The 19,024-nt window shown below is 38.4% G+C and overlaps 1 pseudogene; it reads left to right on the forward strand.

Moving 5' to 3' along the window:
- The first annotated feature begins 2,787 nt into the window (after nucleotides 1-2,787).
- Nucleotides 2,788-19,024, forward strand: part of LOC144642755 (uncharacterized) — a 51,480-nt pseudogene continuing 35,243 nt past the window's right edge.

Genomic DNA, 19,024 nt, shown 5'->3' on the forward strand with positions numbered 1-19,024 from the left:
GACTAGTGAATCTGCATTTTTTTTTTTTTACTTTTTGAAAAAAAGGGGTCGCTCGGGCGATGGGAAACGAAACATTTTATTGGGATGGCCCAACAAACATTTGATAACATGACAAAATTGATGTAAAAAGCACAATCGTAAGTAAGTTTTGTCAAATACCGTAAACGATCTAATAAACACCCACTCTCAAATAAACGCCTCGTATCTAATAAACGCCCCCTTACCCCTCTCAGGTTTTAAGTTTGCATTAGACGCCCCCCTCAAATAAACGCCCCGTGTCTAATAGACGCCCCCTCCAACAATGGCCTCAAAAACCAAGGAAACGCTCCATAAAGTAAAATCACGCAATTTATTTAGTTTCTTGCTTGACTCGGGCATCAAAGAGCTCAACGATGTTGGCATCGTTGACCGCGATGACGATGAAGACATCGATATAGAACTATGAACGACATCCAGGCTTTGCATTAGCGCATAATAGATTAGTTTCCTACTCGCAAACTCTATAACGCGTCTTTTTTGTTTCGTTGACGTTGTTACAGTTAAAGTGAAATAAACGCCTATCTCTAATAAACGCCTCATATCTATTTAACGCCCCTCCTAGGACCCTTAAAATTTAATAGACGCCCAGGCGTTTGTTGGATCATTTACGGTAACCCTTTCAGAGTATTTTGTCGGACAGTGTTATTTATATTCATGCATGGCATTTCGTTTATAAAGAGTTCTTTATTCAAATGAAATCAGCGCATTGAATTCATAATGAGGCAATTGAACATGATTTTGAAGCCAAGACCAATGTTTCATGTACCCTGATGTCTTTCATTTTCGAGTGTTTTCTTTCGTTACTTTCGCACATCGTTATAAATTTAAACTTGCCGAAATTAATCCACCGAAAGAAGAATATATATTTTGGCATTACTCACTTTTCGCCATCAAACAAATAAAGAATGGTGACAATTGTGATGAGAGTCGATAATAATTTGCTTTCTATTGCATACATGTATACGGTATGTGATTAACAGTAATTGCTAAATTTTGCACCAAAAAAATGTATTATTTTCTTAGTTTGCTGAGGCCCTATTGGGGGTTATCGGGATACGGGATATTTAGGTAAAAAATTATAGGAATACGGGATATTTTGGGGAAATTTAACGGCACACGGGATGTACATGTTTAGGCCAAAAATAGGGATAATCAGACCCCCCCCCCCCCCTCACCCTAATGTGGCGTATTTGGTACTGACCCATGCCATTCTCCGCCCACTCCCTCTCCCCCACCCCTGTCAAAATCCGTCCTTTCTCCACCCTCGACCTCAAGCTTCTGCCAAAGATTGTCTTAAACACAAAATAATATTGCTTCGAAACTAAAACACTACTAAACAAAGCGAACGGTTAGTTAATCTTGGTATTTTTTCTATTAATGCATACACGAGAGTTAATCTATGAGAACTCCGTCGTTTGCGCAAGCCTTCGTAAGAATTTTAATCCGAATATTATTCACATGAGAATCTATGGCTCACGCTATGTTTGTAGATACACATTATTTTTATCCTGCAGCTTTTTATAAATATTCGACAAAACACTTGTGCCCAACATGACCTCACGTGGACTTCGTGTTCTCGCGAACTGCTCTCAAAAGCATGAATCATAGTCATTAATGGCCCGATTTATACTAGAGACGGATGATCCGTCTGGACGAACTCATAATTCATAATTCATAATTCGTCTCATAATTCATATTCATAATTCGTCTTGGCAGACGAATTATAAAGATAGTTGGTCTGGACGGATGATCCGTCTGTTTGCCCGTATTTATACACAGACGAATTATCGCACGAACTAAAAAATGCTCGCCTATTTAAAATGCAAGTTCGTCCAGACGGATCATCCGTCTCTAGTATAAATCGGGCCATTCATTTTCCTAAGAAATTGAAAGACAAGAATAGTTTCTAGTCCGATTTTAGATTATATTTTCGGCAAAGAGTATTACAAAGGAATTATGAAAGCTTACTTTTTATTTGCCCCTAAAATGCAGGTTTAATATTCACTTTATATTTTTGCAAAAAATCGAATATGGGAGGTTCGCGGGTTATTGTTCTCCTCGTTGAAAACTGAAACGGTTTTTGCAAGTTTAAGTTTAAGGATATCCTTGCCAATTTTGTGCCAGCAATCGCTTTTTCTCCCCCTAGCACTGTGGAATTGTTAGGATTACGATACTGTAGCAATTTTATCTATAGAATTTTGTCTTTTTCCTGAAATTCCTTCGTATTTGGTCCTTCCAAAAAATAGCAAGACTAAAACTGCAAGGGACCGCAAACGATAATGCTGCTATTCGTAGGATCTACTGAGAGATCTGATCAGCAATTAAATGAGTACGATCAGTCAAAAATAATGCTTGTGACAATCACAAGTTTCCCTTTCAACTTCTCTCTCGTCACAAAACCGAAATAAATGATCTTCCGATTATTATTTTTTCAGAGAGACAGTAGTTTGGTGATTTAACATTTTAAAGTAGTCGAATACAAAATAAGTTTTCATACTCGACGCTTTAGTCTCTAAACCAGCAACTAACATCTTCAGCCGTAAAAGCATTAAAATTCATTTCTCCAATATGTCAACCGTTAACAAAGGAAGAAGTCCAAAATTTCATTTTATTTTGGAAAATGAAACCTGAAAAAACTGAAATAACATCTAAGGATAGAGAAACTCATTTTCTAATTTCCCAAAGGAACGGGTGACAATAACATTAACAGATATATTTGTTTATACTTTCCAAAGAGAACAGTACAAAATAAACTCGTCAGTAAAGTTTACTCAAGCAAGGAATACCAGCTGGTCTTCAGTCTTTTATTTCAACGTTGGCGTGGTGAGTATACAACTTGCCTTATATTGTATGCCTTTTATAATCTTTACCCGTTAAACTAAATAAATAGGGTAATTTCTTTAGCCAAGAGATCTTTACGTACAGTTAGCTGTTGTGGGTTACAAGTGAATTGCTGCTGTGAAGTCCGAGTAGAAGTTCATGATAATAGCATATTCAAATATTACAGATATACAGTCATTCCAGCCTTTAACTAAGTTCCAATTTATCCAGAAAGTTCCATAGTTTGCCCTTGCAAGATGAGCTTTAATCTCATTAGGAAAGGGGAGTCGAGAAAAGAATTTACTACGATATGTCAAAAAATTGCTTTCTATTTCATTTTGGCAGTGAATTTTAAAAAGACAAGTAGGCAGAAACATTTGTCGGCCCGGGCCTACGGAAAGGCAAGCTACACTGAAGTAATAAATTTATTGCAAATTTAACGTTAATTTTCCTTTCATCGTCTTACAAATCAAAACATTTTTAAGAACAAGGAAACAAACGTAAAAGATTTTCCCTGGCGAACATTTTTTATAGTTTGTCTCTGTGTTTACAATTGCCTCCTTTAGTCCACAAAATGAAAAATTTAAAGAGACGTGAGATTTGGAATGCTCATTGCCCAACCATGTCTTTTCACAGTGCCTGTGCTTTAATTTGCAACTCTCTTTACAAATCATTGCGCATTCCTACATAACATTTTACTCTGCTTATTTTTCAGCTACGAGACTTACAGAAGAAGAAGTTATGAACAACATAGACGAAATCATACAAGCCATAGCTATAGGCCTAGCTGTTGCCATGTTCCTTATTAACGCCGGTCGTGCTCTAAAAGCTATTGAGCTATGCAAGGAAAGCTTGGGTTTGGTAAGTGTTATAGCAATGAGAATAGAGAAGCAATTTGGCAAATTTATTTATAAGAGAATCTATAATACAATGTTCAACGCGTACTGTCGTATCCACGATGACACAAATGCAATAACATACGGCAGGAAACTTCTCAACATGTTTTGCGAGCATGGTGAGACAATCAACGAAGGGAGGCTTAGCATTGACCTGGCAAAGATATATTGGAGTCAAAGTAAGTATGTTGAGGCGAAAGAACTTAATGAGAGAGCAGTCACCATCATGAAAGAAACCGGCGACAAACAAGGTGAGGCAATCGCTTCTGGAAACGTTGGAAATGTGTTTTATTCTCTCGGTGAATATGTCAAAGCTAAAGAATGTTACGCGAAATCACTTGCGATCAACAAGGAAATTGGTAACAGAAACGAAGAAGCAAAACTTTACGGAGACCTAGGAACTGTGTTTCAATCTCTCGGAGAATGTGTCAAAGCTAAAGAATATCACGAGAAAGCACTTGCGATCAACATGGAAATTGGTGACAGACACGGAGAGGCAACAATTTACAGAAACCTAGGAACTGTGTTTCAATCTCTCGGTGAACATGTCAAAGCTAAAGAATATCTCGAGAAAGCACTTGCGATCAACATGGAAATTGGTGACAGAAAACAACAAGCAGCAAATTACGGAAACCTAGGACGGGTGTTTGAATCTCTCGATGAATCTGTCAAGGCTAGAGAATATCACGAGAAAGCACTTGCGATCAACGTGGAAATTGGTAACAGAAACGGAGAAGCAGCATGTTACGGAAATCTAGGAAATGTGTTTAAATCTCTCGGTGAATATGTCAAAGCTAAAGAATATCAGGAGAAAGCACTTGCCATCAACATGGAAATTGGTGACAGAAACGGAGAAGCAACAAATTACGGAAACCTAGGAACTGTGTTTCAATCTCTCGGTGAACATGTCAAAGCTAAAGAATATCTCGAGAAAGCACTTGCGATCAACATGGAAATTGGTGACAGAAAACAACAAGCAGCAAATTACGGAAACCTAGGACGGGTGTTTGAATCTCTCGATGAATATCTCAAAGCTAAAGAAAATCACGAGAAAGCACTTGCGATCATTGTGGAAATTGGTGACAAAGACGAAGAAGCAGCATGTTACGGAAACCTAGGAACTGTGTTTCAATTGCTCGGTGAGTATGTAAAAGCTAAAGAATATCTCGAGAAAGCACTTGCGATCAACATGGATATTGCTGACAAAAAAGGAGAAGCAGTAAATTACGGCAACCTAGGAACTGTGTTTAAATCTCTCGGTGAACGTGTCAAAGCTAAAGAATATCACGAGAAAGCACTTGCGATCAACATGGAAATTGGTGACAGAAACGGAGAAGCAACAAATTACGGAAACCTAGGAACTGTGTTTCAGTCCCTCGGTGACTTTGGCAAAGCTAAAGAATATCACGAGAAAGCACTTGCGATCGATATGGAAATTGGTAATCGAAGGGGAGAAGCAAGAAATTACGGAAACCTAGGAACTGTGTTTCGATCTCTCGGTGAGTACGTAAAAGCTACAGAATATCTCGAGAAAGCACTTGCGATCAACATAGAAATTGGTGAAAAAAGAGAAGAAGCAACAAATTACGGAAACCTAGGAGCTGTGTTTCAATCTCTCGGTGAGTATTTCAAAGAAAAAGGATATCACGAGAAAGCACTTGCGATCAGTATGGAAATTGGTGACAGAAAAGGAGAAGCAACAACTTACAGAAACCTAGGATTTGTGTTTAAATCTCTCGGTAAATATGTCAAAGCTAAAGAATATCACGAGAAGGCACTTGCGATCAACATGGAAATTGGCGACAGAAAAGGAGAAGCAACAAGTTACGGAAACCTAGGAATTCTGTTTAACTCTCTCGGTGAATATGTCAAAGCTAAAGAATACCTCGAGAAAGCACTTGTCATTGGAAAGGAAATTGGTGACAGAGCATTAGAAGCAAACTGCTACGGAATCCTTGGAACTGTGTTCAACTCCCTTAGAGAATATAGAAAGAGTAAACAATATCTTGATAAAGCACTCGCGACCCTAATTAAAATTGGTGACAGGCATGGAGAAGCAGCCTGTTATGGACACCTTGGAGATTTGTTTCTAGCACTTGGTGATCGTGTCAAGCCTAAAGAATATTATGAGAAAGCACTCGCCATGGCAGTTGAAATTGGTAGCAAAACAACAGAAGCAGTTATTTGCAGCAAACTAGGATATCTGTTTCGATCGCTCAGTAGATATGTCGCGTCTGAAGAATATCTTGAGAAGGCACTTTCAATAAGTAAAGAAATAAGGGCCGGTGAAATTGAGTTTGTCTGCTATTGTGATCTTACACTTTCAAAGTTATCACAAGAAAAGATTGAGGAAGCTTCATCGTATCTGTTTCAAAGTATTGCAAAATGCGAAGAAATGCGAGGTTTTAATGCAGAGAGCGATCAAATCAAGATATCGTTTGCGGACAAGCATGTGTTTCCCTACCTGCAGCTCAGTGAATTGTTTTGTGCCGCTGGAAATTTTAACAATGCTCTGTATGCTGTAGAGCTGGGACGGGCTAGAGCCCTAGCAGACTTGATGGCAACTCAGTACTCTTCTGAAACGCACATATCAGCTAACCGGCAGTCATGGATTGGCATTGAAAATGTCATCAAGAAGGAAAGAAACTGCACATGTCTGTACATTTCTTATAATGATACACAAGTGCTTTTGTGGATTCTCAAGACAAGCGGAGCCATTGATTTCCGAAAAATTACAGTGGATAAAAAGACTCTTCATACCAGACTAGCAAAGATTGCTACAAATTTGGATGAATTTTTTGCTATCATGGCTACTAGCTTCCGCAGCTTTGGCATTCTACCCGAAGAGCTTTGCGAAGATCGATCCTTCAATGACATTGAGCCAGAACCTGATACATCTCGGGAAGAGAACCTCGCAGCTTTGCGACAAGGAAAAGATGAGGATGATCCCAAACCAAGTCTCACTTTGTTCCACGAAATGCTCATTGATCCTGTGTCCGACTTGCTTAAAGAGCCTGAAATCATCATTGTCCCTGATCGTCGCTTGTACCGTGTTCCATTTCCAGCTTTACTGGATAAAAATGGGAAGTTTTTATCAGAGACTTTCAGGATCCGCGTCGTTCCTTCTTTGACGACTCTCAAACTCATTCAGGACAGTCCTGCAGACTATCACAGTCAGACTGGTGTTCTGATAATGGGCGATCCTGATGTTGGTGATGTGATGTACTGCGGAAGTCTCAACAGAAAGTTTGTGCCGTTGCCTGGTGCAAGAAAGGAAGCAGAGATGATTGGACGACTGCTGGGCGTTCAGCCTTTGTTAGGACAGCACGCAACGAAGCAGATGGTACTTCAAAGGATCAATTCAGCTAGTCTGATACATTTGGCTGCACATGGTAACGCTGAAAGAGGAGAAATTGCCCTTGCCCCTCTACGCCCTACTACTGGAATTCCACAAGAAGAAGACTACCTTTTGAGAATGTCCGACATTTCACACATTCAACTGCGAGCTAGACTGGTGGTACTTAGCTGTTGTCACAGTGCCCGTGGACAAATAAGAGTCGAGGGAGTTGTTGGAATTGCTCGCGCGTTCTTAGGCTCCGGTGCACGCTCAGTATTGGTGGCACTGTGGGCACTGGAGGACAGTGCAACATTGCAGTTGATGAGTCATTTCTACGAGCACCTTGTTCGTGGGGAAAGTGCCAGTGGGTCTCTTCACGAGGCCATGAAGTGGATGAGAGAAAACGGCTATTCTGATGTGAAGCTGTGGGCACCTTTCATGCTGATTGGAGATAACGTGACCTTCGACTTTGGAAAATAGAGGTAAGTTTAAAATTGCGAAGAAAAAACTGATTCAGGACTTTGCTTAACTGTGTGAGGTAAATCTAAACGAAAACTCTATCTTCTATTTCGTAACTAGTAACAAGGTGAGAATCAAAAAACTTAAAAGTAAAATTTTACAAAATTTTACAGTTAAAGTCTACGTAGCAATAGGTTTTTAATTCCTACTGTTGGGTCATTTTTTTAAATCGCAATTCTATTTTGTGAGGTGGTCAAATCTTCTAACAGCTTCCTTTTTCCTTCTGGGCCTTTTGTCGTTTAGATTTTGATAGAGACAGAAAGCAAACAAGAAACTGACAAACGTTTGCAAGTACAGTGTTAAATAATACAGACAATTGTTCATTTCTTTAAAGCAGCAGAAAACGTTTTTGTTGCTTTTTCAAAATGATTTTAAAGGTGTTTTCTTTTCACGAGAGTAATCACAAATAAATTGTGAGAAGGCGTGGGTACGGTCACACGAATTTTTAAGTAATTTTTGAGTGACAATTTTTGTTTTGACAAATTAACAGGTTACATTACGGATTACAATAAATAATATTAATTAGACTACGAGCGAGCAAAGAGAATTTAAATTTTGATTATCGAAATAAACGAGCATGTCCTTTCTTTTCCGCTGTCATTTAAATTATAGTAGAAATCGAAAAACCTTTCTCTGTGTTTCTATCGAGTTATGATTGAATCACTTTTAAAAGTTTGGGAGAACTCGAAAAACGCCGTGGAAAATCTCGCTTGCAAGCGATTCTTGTTTCCGAATGAATTCTCAGCTTTCTCATAAACTTCTACTGATATTTCCTTAACTGGATAGAAACCCAGAAAATCTTTACTTCATTTGCTTAATTTGCTTAACGCAAAAATTGAAAGCGTTTTGTGCAATAGACTGTCTCTAAAGTTTTATCAGAGTGAAAGAAAAAACTCAAGAGCTTAGTTTTTCATGTAAAGACGCTTCTTGTCTGTAGGTTTGTTTTAATAAAAGTACAAAAGCTTACATTTTATTGCGGGCCCAAGAGAGGCCCGCAACCCTAATCTTGACAGTGACCAGCGGATTGCGTTTTACGCGTGCGCGCCACGTTTATAAACCGAATAGAGAAGCGGAAGTTGAAAATTTTTGTTCTTCCACTAAGCACGATCGGAATGCGAAAATGTGTCAATCACGACAGTTTGTCGTAACACCGGAAGAGAAAAATCTGTTCTCCAGCAGCTTGTCACATAAGATCTAAACCTTCTGTCACATGGAAGGCGTTATGTGTTGCTTATTGTCGAGAAATTCGTTATAACACTGACAACATAGCGAGTTTACCGACTGAGAAAAATTCACATCCCCATCAGTTCACACCGCGTGCTCGATTACAGTTCCCAAATCGACGATCAAAAGATAACTTTGATCGGTTCGCGGCAATAAGCAAAATTATAAACATGCATTCCCGTTTTTTACTCGGAATAATTGACTTTTGTCCATTTTACCATTTATTTATCGACACAGATAAATTACGGGAAAGCGAATGATTCCAACAACGGTTATTGTCGAAAAATTCGTTATAACATTTACAAAATAGCGAGTTTATCGACTGAGAAAAATCATATCTCAATTCACACTGCACCGCAAAAATCCTTGCGTGACGCGTTACTCAGAATAATTGTCTTTTGTCCATTTTATCGGCACTGCCTACCAGTACCTTGTCTATGCGCGTCAATGCCCGCACTTTTTAACCTGTGGTTACCACTAGTTTAGAAGTTAATTTGTAATTAATTCGAATTTACCCTTCTCTATAGATAATTTGCTTTTAACGAAAGCAAGGAAGGCTTCAAAATAGTAGTGTTCTTCCTCCCATGAGGCAGAGTAGATGTTATACTTGGCAATAATAATCAGAGGTTTAAATTGATGGGGGATTTACCCTGTTTTGAATTTGTGCTCAGTGAATCGAAATTTCATTTTAAGATTACCAAGGGGTCTCTTTGATTGATTGTTTGACATCAGTGGCTTTGAATAAAAAAGATTGCACTTTCGAGATTCTGTAGACAAGAAATCAAAAATGGAGAGTATCAATGAATGTGAGTTTAACTTTGGGGACTGTTATATTGACAATATTCTACAAACAAAAAAAGAAAAATATTCCCAACTTTAGTCTCTGCTTTTTAGCTCAGCTGAGGGGAATAATAACCATGTTCTTCTGTGGAATGAGGAAAAACTGGCGCCTTTCCAAAAAGATGGAGACGAGCTAAAAACGAAAAAAACAGTAACCATGTAAGAAAATGTTTTCTTGACCTGAAACGAGTAAGGAAGTTGTAGAAGATCATCAGTATTCAATAGATTCAATTCTCCTCCTCGAATTTAATTTCGTTCCAACTCTCCAATTTCGATTTCATTCCTCCATTCTTAGCTTGTCAGGGCAAACTAAAGAGGCATTTTTTAGAATTAAACAGGAAAAGTATTGGCATGAAAGCAAACAAGAAATAAACACTTTAAAAATGTTATTTTCATTTGTTGTTAAATTTTATCTGTGTTCCGTTCTGCAAGAGAAACTTGAATGAAGTTCCTTTTTTAGGAAACTCCGAGAAGCGCCGTTTTATTCACTCACTGTTATTCGCACTGATCCCAGGCTAACCGAACACCTGGAACAGGCTGTTCTCATGAAGATCTCCCAACTAGGAAGACTGAAGACAGCCCATATATAAGCCAAATATATGATAATGTGGGTGTGAGATCCAAATTAACACTTTCAGGCGGAGAAGGGGGGAGGAGGAGGGTGTGTGTGGGGCGGGGGGTATTGCAGGAGGAACTACTGGTTTGGCTAAACGTCACAATTCCGTAAATTTCGTTCTCCGAGCAAACTCCGAATAACGTCGTCAAAAGCACTTTGCGATCAGGCGTTTTTTCCCGCTGCGATAAAAAAAATCCTTGTCACAGGTTACGTTAAACGTTGCCACCGCGCCCTGGGATCGAGAATGGCTTTCTTTCGTATCGTTAATCGTATTGTGGCATAAAATCGATGCGTACGCAGAAAGCACGCGTCTCCGTTAAACTTATCAGCGGTTGTGCACAATAAGGAAAGAGGACTTCGTGTATGAGATAGCAGAGTACAAGTCAGTGAAAACTGGTGACCCGATTGTACTAGGTCCAATGAATGTATTACCATCAAACAAAGCACCAGACTCGTTAAAACCAGCGAAGCCCGACAAACAATTAGTAAACACTTCTGAGAAAATCCGGATTCTTTGAAAACTAAACGCAACTCTTCTAATAAGCTGTTTCGACGCCTCTTAATTATGTTCGACTGCAAGGGAAAAACTCCAGCGCATCAAAGCACTATTTAGTTCATACTGTGTGTCTTTTATAGCAAAGAAACATTCTAAAATAACCGTTATTTCACTATTCGTCAGATGAATTAACAAAACAGAATAAAAGGTTTTTGACTTTCGGTGAGAGCTAAGGTTCTTTTTCATCTATTGTTTTTTAATTTTTATTTGGCTGCGGTAAAAAGGTTTCTATCAAAATTGTGTACATATTTTTAAGAATGAAAATTTCGATTGTATAGCTACTGTCAAATACAATTCGCCCAAAAACGTATGGTGTCGTAGAGAAGACTTGAAATAAGTCTTTTTCTTATTTTAGAACTGCCACAAAATTTTACTGTAACAGTTCAATTTTTTTTCTGCGGCATTTACAACTTTTTGTCGGTGGTTTCGATTAAACAAGTAGAAAAAAAAGTTTTCACTAATTAAGTAATTCTAGCTTATCGTCAAAACCTTATCTCCATAAAATTTCTCGGTCGTGTTTTTCAACGCACGTGTTTTTGAAAGGCGATCTATCAAAATCGTCGCACGTAACTAACGCTAAAACACGAATAATAATCACTAGCACTTACATCGTTAAAAAATTACAAACGTCAAAAATAAACCAGACCAAAAAACTCCCTCTTTTCAAAGATATTAATGAAGTTAAAACAAATGTAAGAGATGGGGCTTCTTTTAGCTTAGAAGCGGAGAAAAATTAGGCCAAAGTTGGTTGCAATGTTAATGATTAGCGCTCTGCAATCCGAGTCGATGTGACCTCGCGTTGACAGCAATAATACATGAATCGGCTTTACAACATGCGATCGTATCTACGCAGTTCGAGCGAAATTTTAATCAAAGACAGCAAAATTCTTTCGTATGTCATCTCCAAATATAATGCTTTTGTTTAAGCCTTCTTAAGCCCACGAAGAAGCTGTCTTGATATCCGACCCTCGCAGAGCCCAGACAAAACGCAGCATGAGTTCCGTAATGCAATTGCAAAATCTGGCGTTGCTATGTGTATCGTATTTGTTTACGCCGCTATGTTTCACCGACAGTAGTCGGAAATATCCGAATTTTTTCGTGCTTTTTCGTGGAGCAATCGTAACGATACGGCCTTGAACACATTGAACAGCGGTCTACCTATAACAATTCAATATGGCGTCGCAAAAAACAAAGCGTCGAACGCATATTTTGCTGTTTTCATTTGCTAATTTCCCTAACGTAATCGACTGCCTCGAAAGGTCCTTGCAATTTTAAGGTTTAGAATTGTCAGATCTCGGTGAAATTTGCACTGTTTATTTGTGTAATGTTGAGAAAACTGTGTATAAATACCCGGCGCGGACGAGCCATTTTTGACAAACTTATGTGGCTGTTTAAAGTTGAGGCACATATGAAAATAATTAGAACGCTCTATCTCCACAAATAAATGCCACCATACCCCGGGTATTTCAAGGTATGTGCACATTTTAACCCATAAGGTGTGTAAATTGACATGTTCTGAAAGCCTATTATCTATACAATTACGGTAGGCTATGTGATTTTTTTTTCAAAAAATCGCTAACATTTGAGTTATCAATTTTTAAATTGGACATGGTTTGAACGTTTCTCCTATCTTAACCTAAGGCACTAAATTTCGTGACAATTGGTTGCGTGACTCACGCTAAACACGAGTAACTAATCACTTTTTCGCGTTCTTCCAGACACACACATTCCAGAATGTTTGAGACTCGTAGCCTTTATCGGGAACCCTGCACTAAACAGCGTAGATCATTCTTACTCGAAAGGAAACAACTATTTAGAGAAAAAGGCATCGACAAGTGTAAACAACTTAGCGACTGACAAATATAACATTTCCTCCGCGAAGATTGGAAATTGTTAAACTAAACTACAAAGCAACTGTACATGTAATGATAAGTTCGAAGAACAATGCACAGGATAAACCTTCGACTCATATTTCATGCAAAAAAGTCGGTATCTCGAAGAGATCTTTGATTATAGATGGGCTGATTTTCGGGGTGGCCCTTTTTACGGGTGGCTAATTTTCGGATGAAAATTTGCATTAAAAACATGTCTGGGTTCATAATTCAAAGTGATACTTCGTGTGAAAATTCTTAGATGCATACAAGAATGCCACATGATAAAACTCTCTAAACACAACGATATGAAATATTAAAGTCGTTAAACAAACATTACAGGTCTATGAGCATACTAACAACGTAACATACAAAGAAAGCATTACAACAGAGGGCTTATAATGGGAAATTTATATCTTTCTTTAAGAGGTATATAAATATACCCTTAATGTCTGGTCCCGAGGGAAACACCAAACAACGGTTAGTTTTGTTTTCCCTCGAGTCAAAAAAAAAAAAACTAACAATTTTCCGAGGGAACAGACATTAAGGTGGCTCCGTAGTTATTCCAGGCGCACTCGTCCATGTCAAACTTTGCGTTGTAACTTTTTCGGCTTTGACGTGATGGCTATGAAACTTTGGGAACACTTTCGCCTATCATTCAGTAATGATATGATTTAATTTGATTTCACTGGTGAAAAATATTTTCAATGTTACTGGCGTTTAACTGGAGCCCACTTTTTGGACAAAATCGCGTCCAGTAAAAAATTTTGCTGATATATTTTTGCTAAATTTCTGGAAACAGCTTACATTCACTTAATACACACCATAGCCAAGTTTCAGGAAAATCGTCGGAGCAGAAGTCCGGGAATACAAAGGTCATGTAAACTCAACTCTTACATTCATTTAAAAGTTTCCATACTTGACGCTCGTCGACAAAACAAGCTACGACCCCAAATTTTCGTGAGAGGCCTCTCAAATTCTTGCTAAATCAGAATGCCTAGCCGATTGTTAATCGTGCGAACCGTTAAAAAGTATTCGCTAGTTCTGTAAACATTATAAAATGCACGAAAATCTTCTTCACCCTCGCTCCAAAGTTGCGTTTTGCAGCATTTTGCGAAAATTATACCGCGGTTTTGCGTCAAACTCCTGCCACCTAAATTTCAATGTACTGCAAAATGTTTGCATCGATTTTTGTTGCTGTGCCGTGTTGTGAGCTGGAGAATTCGTCTTTGGATTGTAAACTACTCCGCGACTGAAAGCAGGCGAGCAGTTTTGTTTATATAATTATGAATACGAAATGAGCATGTGCGTCATTTATTCCAAGAATTCGCACCTTCATAACGGGGCGTCAGTGATATGCGCGTCAACCACGTCAGGAGGGGAGGATCAAAGAATTTAAACTATATGTGTACCGTTTATAAAAATTGCAAGCACTTATGCAACTTATTGCTGTTAGTGGAGGTTTGTGTTTTCGTAATCCCCACATTTAATAACACCACCTCATGATTTTTCTTATGGAGAGTACATCTCCCCTCCCTTCCTGGGGTGGTTAGCACGCATATCACTGACGCCCCCTTATCATAGGTGCGAATTCTTGGAATAAATGACGCACATGCTCATTTCGTATTCGTAATTATATAAACAAACTACTCGCCTACAATCAGTCGCGGAGTAGCTTACAATCCCAAGAAGAATTCTCCAGCTCACAGCACGGCACAGCAACAAAAATCGATGCAAACATTTTGCAGTACATTGAAATTTATGTGACAAGAGTTTAAAGCAAAACCGCGGTATAATTTTCGAAAAAAGCTGCAAAACGCAACTTTGGAGGTTGGAGAACGTTCTTATGCATTTTATAATGTTTACAGAACTAGCGAATACTTTCTAACGGTTCGCACGATTAACAATCGGCTAGGCACTCCGATTTAGCAAGCATTGGAGAGGCTTCTCACGAAAACTTGGGGTCGTAGCTTGTTTCGTCGACGAGCGTCAAGTATGGAAACTTTCAATAGAATGTAAGCGTTGAATTTACATGACCTTAGTATTTCCGGACTTCTGCTCCGACGATTTTCCTGAAACTTGGCTATGGTGTGTATTAAGTGAATATAAGCTGATTCTAGAAATTTAGCAAAAATTAATCAGCACATTTTTTTACTGGACGCGATTTTGTCCAAAAAGTGGGCTCCAGTTAAACGCCAGTAACATTGAAAATATTTTTCACCAGTGAAATCAAATTAAATCATATCATTACTGAATGATAGGCGAAAGTGTTCCCAAAGTTTCATAGCCATCGCGTCAAAGCCGAAAAAGTTATGACGCAAAGTTTGACGTGGACGAGTGCGCCTGGAATAACTACGGAGCCACCTTAAGTGCTTTGTTAAACATCCAAAGGATGAACAATTAAAACAAACGAACGAACAACAACAGCACGCCTGAGCCCGACTTTATTTCTTCTATAAAAGGCTGAAAATGTACGACAAATACATCGTAAAATACGTACAAAAGAAAGCAAAGAACCGACTTACTTTCCAGGCATTTTCGAATTCATTCTGCTCAAAAGTTTCTTGATTTCGTGTTTCGAATGAAAAGTAGAAAGCGACGGTTTTCGCTTCAAACTGTTCTACTGTGTTTCACATACTTTCGAAGAACTAGCGACAAATTTCCTGGAATCGCCGAGAAATGACCTTCAAAAACTCACGCCACAATCACGCCACCGGCCTTGGTTTTTCTGGTTGTTGATCGCCTTCAGGTCAATGTATTTCGATCGGGATATATTTAAATTTATGCAAGGTCACGTGATCACGAATCAGCCAATGGGAATCGTCTTTAGAGCAAGAGAAACTGCGGATTTATAACAATTAATTATAATGCCGTGGGCTTATAGTTGGTAGGGTTTATAACTGGAATATCAATTACATCACAGGTGTGCTGATCATTCATTTCAAATAAAAGTATGAAAGTACTTGCATCGAGAAGAAAGGAAAACTCTGTGATCAGCGGTATATAGTTATTTAGCCCAACAGGATGTTCTGCAAAAGAGTATGGATTGCAACTGTCCGTGTAGTTAATTTCTCGATCATCACTTTGGATGTCATGATATTCTCCATTCCACTAAATAACGCAACATAATAGATGGATGAAGCGCGCCGCGTGGATTTTGGGGAAAATAATCCCTTCGCCCGTTTTCGCGGCTTAGCGAAAGCCTTAACGAAGGAGAACTGGAGTCACACGTAAAGCAAACCGGGGTCTAAGAAAGTTCTTACAAGTGACAAATAGCCAAAATATTTGTTAACTACTCATCACCGACTTGCGGTCTTTTTATGCTGTTTTCGAAGCAAGGGCTTGGCGAAAAAAAAAATTAACAAATAGACAAAATTTTCCGTGACAATCATGAGAACGTTAATTTAAATTCCTTTTTATACACATTTATGGCCTCCCATAATCATCCATGGTCAATTCAACCTTTCTTTCCAGTTTCTTGTTTTGTTTTAAAACCAGTACAGTAAAAACCCGCGTGTAAGAACCTAGAAATTAAGAACCTCCTGGCAGAAATTTGCTTCCTTAATACCCCAAAAGGTTCTTATATGTGGGGTTAAACTATTTTATTTATAATAAAATAACTGTATTTTATCAAAAAGGATGTCTTTAGAGATCAAGAATTGCACAGGGAAGCTAAAAAATGCCAGTAAGTACCCCAAAATATAAGAACCTGTTTTGCCAAACTCTAAAAAAGCAGGTTCTTACACGCGGGTTTTTACTGTATTAAGAAACACTCCTTTTCAAAGCACCACTCATCTTTCACGATTTTCAAGCACGGAAATCGTGTTTATTGTTTCACATTCGTATCAATCTATATCAAGAAAAAAGGAAGTCGAAGCCATGTATTTTACTTTCATATCACACGACAAACATTTTGTAACATGACAAAATTAATGTGAAAAACACAAGGACAAGCAAGTTTTGTCAAATAACTAAACCAGAATATTTTGTGACGGCATAATTTTTATTTTTTATACTAACACGGCTTTCGCTTCTTCTAGCATAACTTTATATTTCTTTTATAAAGACTTCTTTGTCCTCAAATGTAATCATCGTTTGTATTGAATTCATAATCATGTAATTAAACATGATTTTGTAGTCAAGCGCAATGTTCATGTGCCCTAAAGTCTTTCATTTTCGAGTGGGTTTTGACGTTTTTTTTTTTTGCACTTCGTTGTAAATTTAAGCTGGCCGAAATTAATCCACCGAAAGAGGAAAGTATTTTTGGCATTACTCACTTTTCGCCGCAAAACGAAGAAAAGATGGTGAAAGTTGTGATGACAGTCGATAATAATTTGCATTTTATTGCACATGTTATTGACAGTAAATCGCTATTTTCTGCACTGAAACATTCAATATTTCCTTAGTTTGTTCACAACAGTGCTATGATAAAAACAAAAACATTTCCCAAAAAATCTTGACTGCACCAATTTTACACTATGTTTGAGATTTCTAACCCCCGTGAAAAAATTAACAAAGAGCATTGGTTATATATGAAATGAACAATCCTGTGGTTGTTACTACTATATTCCCAGGGCGACATTAAAGGGTACGAAGCAAGATCATGGAGGTATAGAAAAAAAGGAAAACCTCCCCCCTCCCCCGGGCCCCCTCCCCGATTTCCCTCACTATCGTGTTCCTATTCTCTTTTCGCTGCCCACTCCCCCTCCCCCTCCCCTGTTAAAATCCCTCCTTGTCCTCCCTCGATCTCAAGCTTTTGGCAAAGACTGTCAAAAAGCCAAATTAATACTTTTCGAAACTAAAACACTCCTGAACAAAGCTGAGCGTTTGCCTAAATCTTGGTATTTTTTTTATTAATGCAAGTTACATGAGAGTATATCTTTTTTGTCGTTTGCTCGAGCCTTCACCAAAATTGTAATCTGAATTTTACTCACATGAGAATCTATGTCCCACGCTATGTTTGTAGATCGCATATTTATGCGCCTTTCCGCACTAGCAGACAAAATTGGAATTGTCCGTGACAAAACTAATGACAAATTTTGTCGCGACAATTTTTTATCAGATAGCTTGTCATGTATCCGCACTCAAACTATGATACTTTACAAACCTACCAATCTGACAACCCTTGCGCGTCCTTGCTTTGCAGTCGGCTATCTGGGCTATGTTTTTCGGCTTACAAATCAAAGAAAACTTACAAGTGTCCTTCGTTTGTTAATTAATTGATTGCAAGGATTGTGACAATTCAGCATAGTTTGTTTCTTCAGAACGCGAATCCGGCCCGAGTCCGCTTGGAGGTCAAGCCGCCTCCGAGCGAAAGTTATCGGTAAAGAAACTTTCCAGCGTCCTGCAGCTTTAGGTCTTACAGAAAAGTCCGGCTAGTAAAATTACAAGAGTAGTTTGGGTCCTAAATTCATCACGAAAATCAAACAGTCAGTTTCACAACCCCCGGCTAATACAATTGTTGATGGTTGCATGACAGATGACTGACAAGAATAACGCGTTTTTGTTTATTTTGTCGATTTTGTCCAGTTTTTCCCAGGGACAAATTTTGTCGGCGGTGCGTTTGAAGATTTGTCCGCTTCGGCCAAAATTTGTCAGGTCACGCCAAACCATCCTCACTTGTAAAGCGTTAGTGATGACAGAAAACTTGTCTTAACAAACAACTTTTTTGCTAGTGTGATAGGCCCAAAAACTCTCATGTTCCCAACATGACGTGACATGGACTTTGTGTTTCTTGAAATGCCCTCAAAAGCGTGAATCAGAGATTAGGTTATTCATTTTACTAAGAAATTATAAAATCTTACTTTTTATTTGCCCCTGAAATGCAGACTTAACACTCATTCTATAATTTTCCAAAAAGTAAAAGATTGAATATGGGAATCAGGTTTTAATTAACTGCGCTGCGCAGTTCTTGCTCTGCACGGGGTTTATTATTATTAACTGCGCTGCGCAGTTCTTGCTCTGCACGGGGTTTATTATTATTATTATTAACTGCGCTGCGCAGTTCTTGCTCTGCACGGGGTTTATTATTATTATTAACTGCGCTGCGCAGTTCTTGCTCTGCACGGGGTTTATTATTATTATTATTTTTTTTCGTTTTGTCGGTGACCTGTCCCAGACCTCCACTCGGTCGAGCTTGAAGTCACGTAATGTTTAGAAGCTACAAATCAGTAACAAATGGAAAAAGTTTCTCTATTTTTGTCTTTATAAAGTATGTTTATTGTGAACTATTCCATTTTGAAGCGTTTAGTCCATGGAAAATACTAAATTTCCACGCTTTCAAATAGAAATATAATTTAGCGGGCC

This window comes from Oculina patagonica, chromosome 2 (assembly GCF_052425735.1).
Source record: "Oculina patagonica isolate OP01 chromosome 2, crgOcupat, whole genome shotgun sequence".
Classification (NCBI taxonomy): Eukaryota; Metazoa; Cnidaria; class Anthozoa; order Scleractinia; family Oculinidae; genus Oculina; species Oculina patagonica.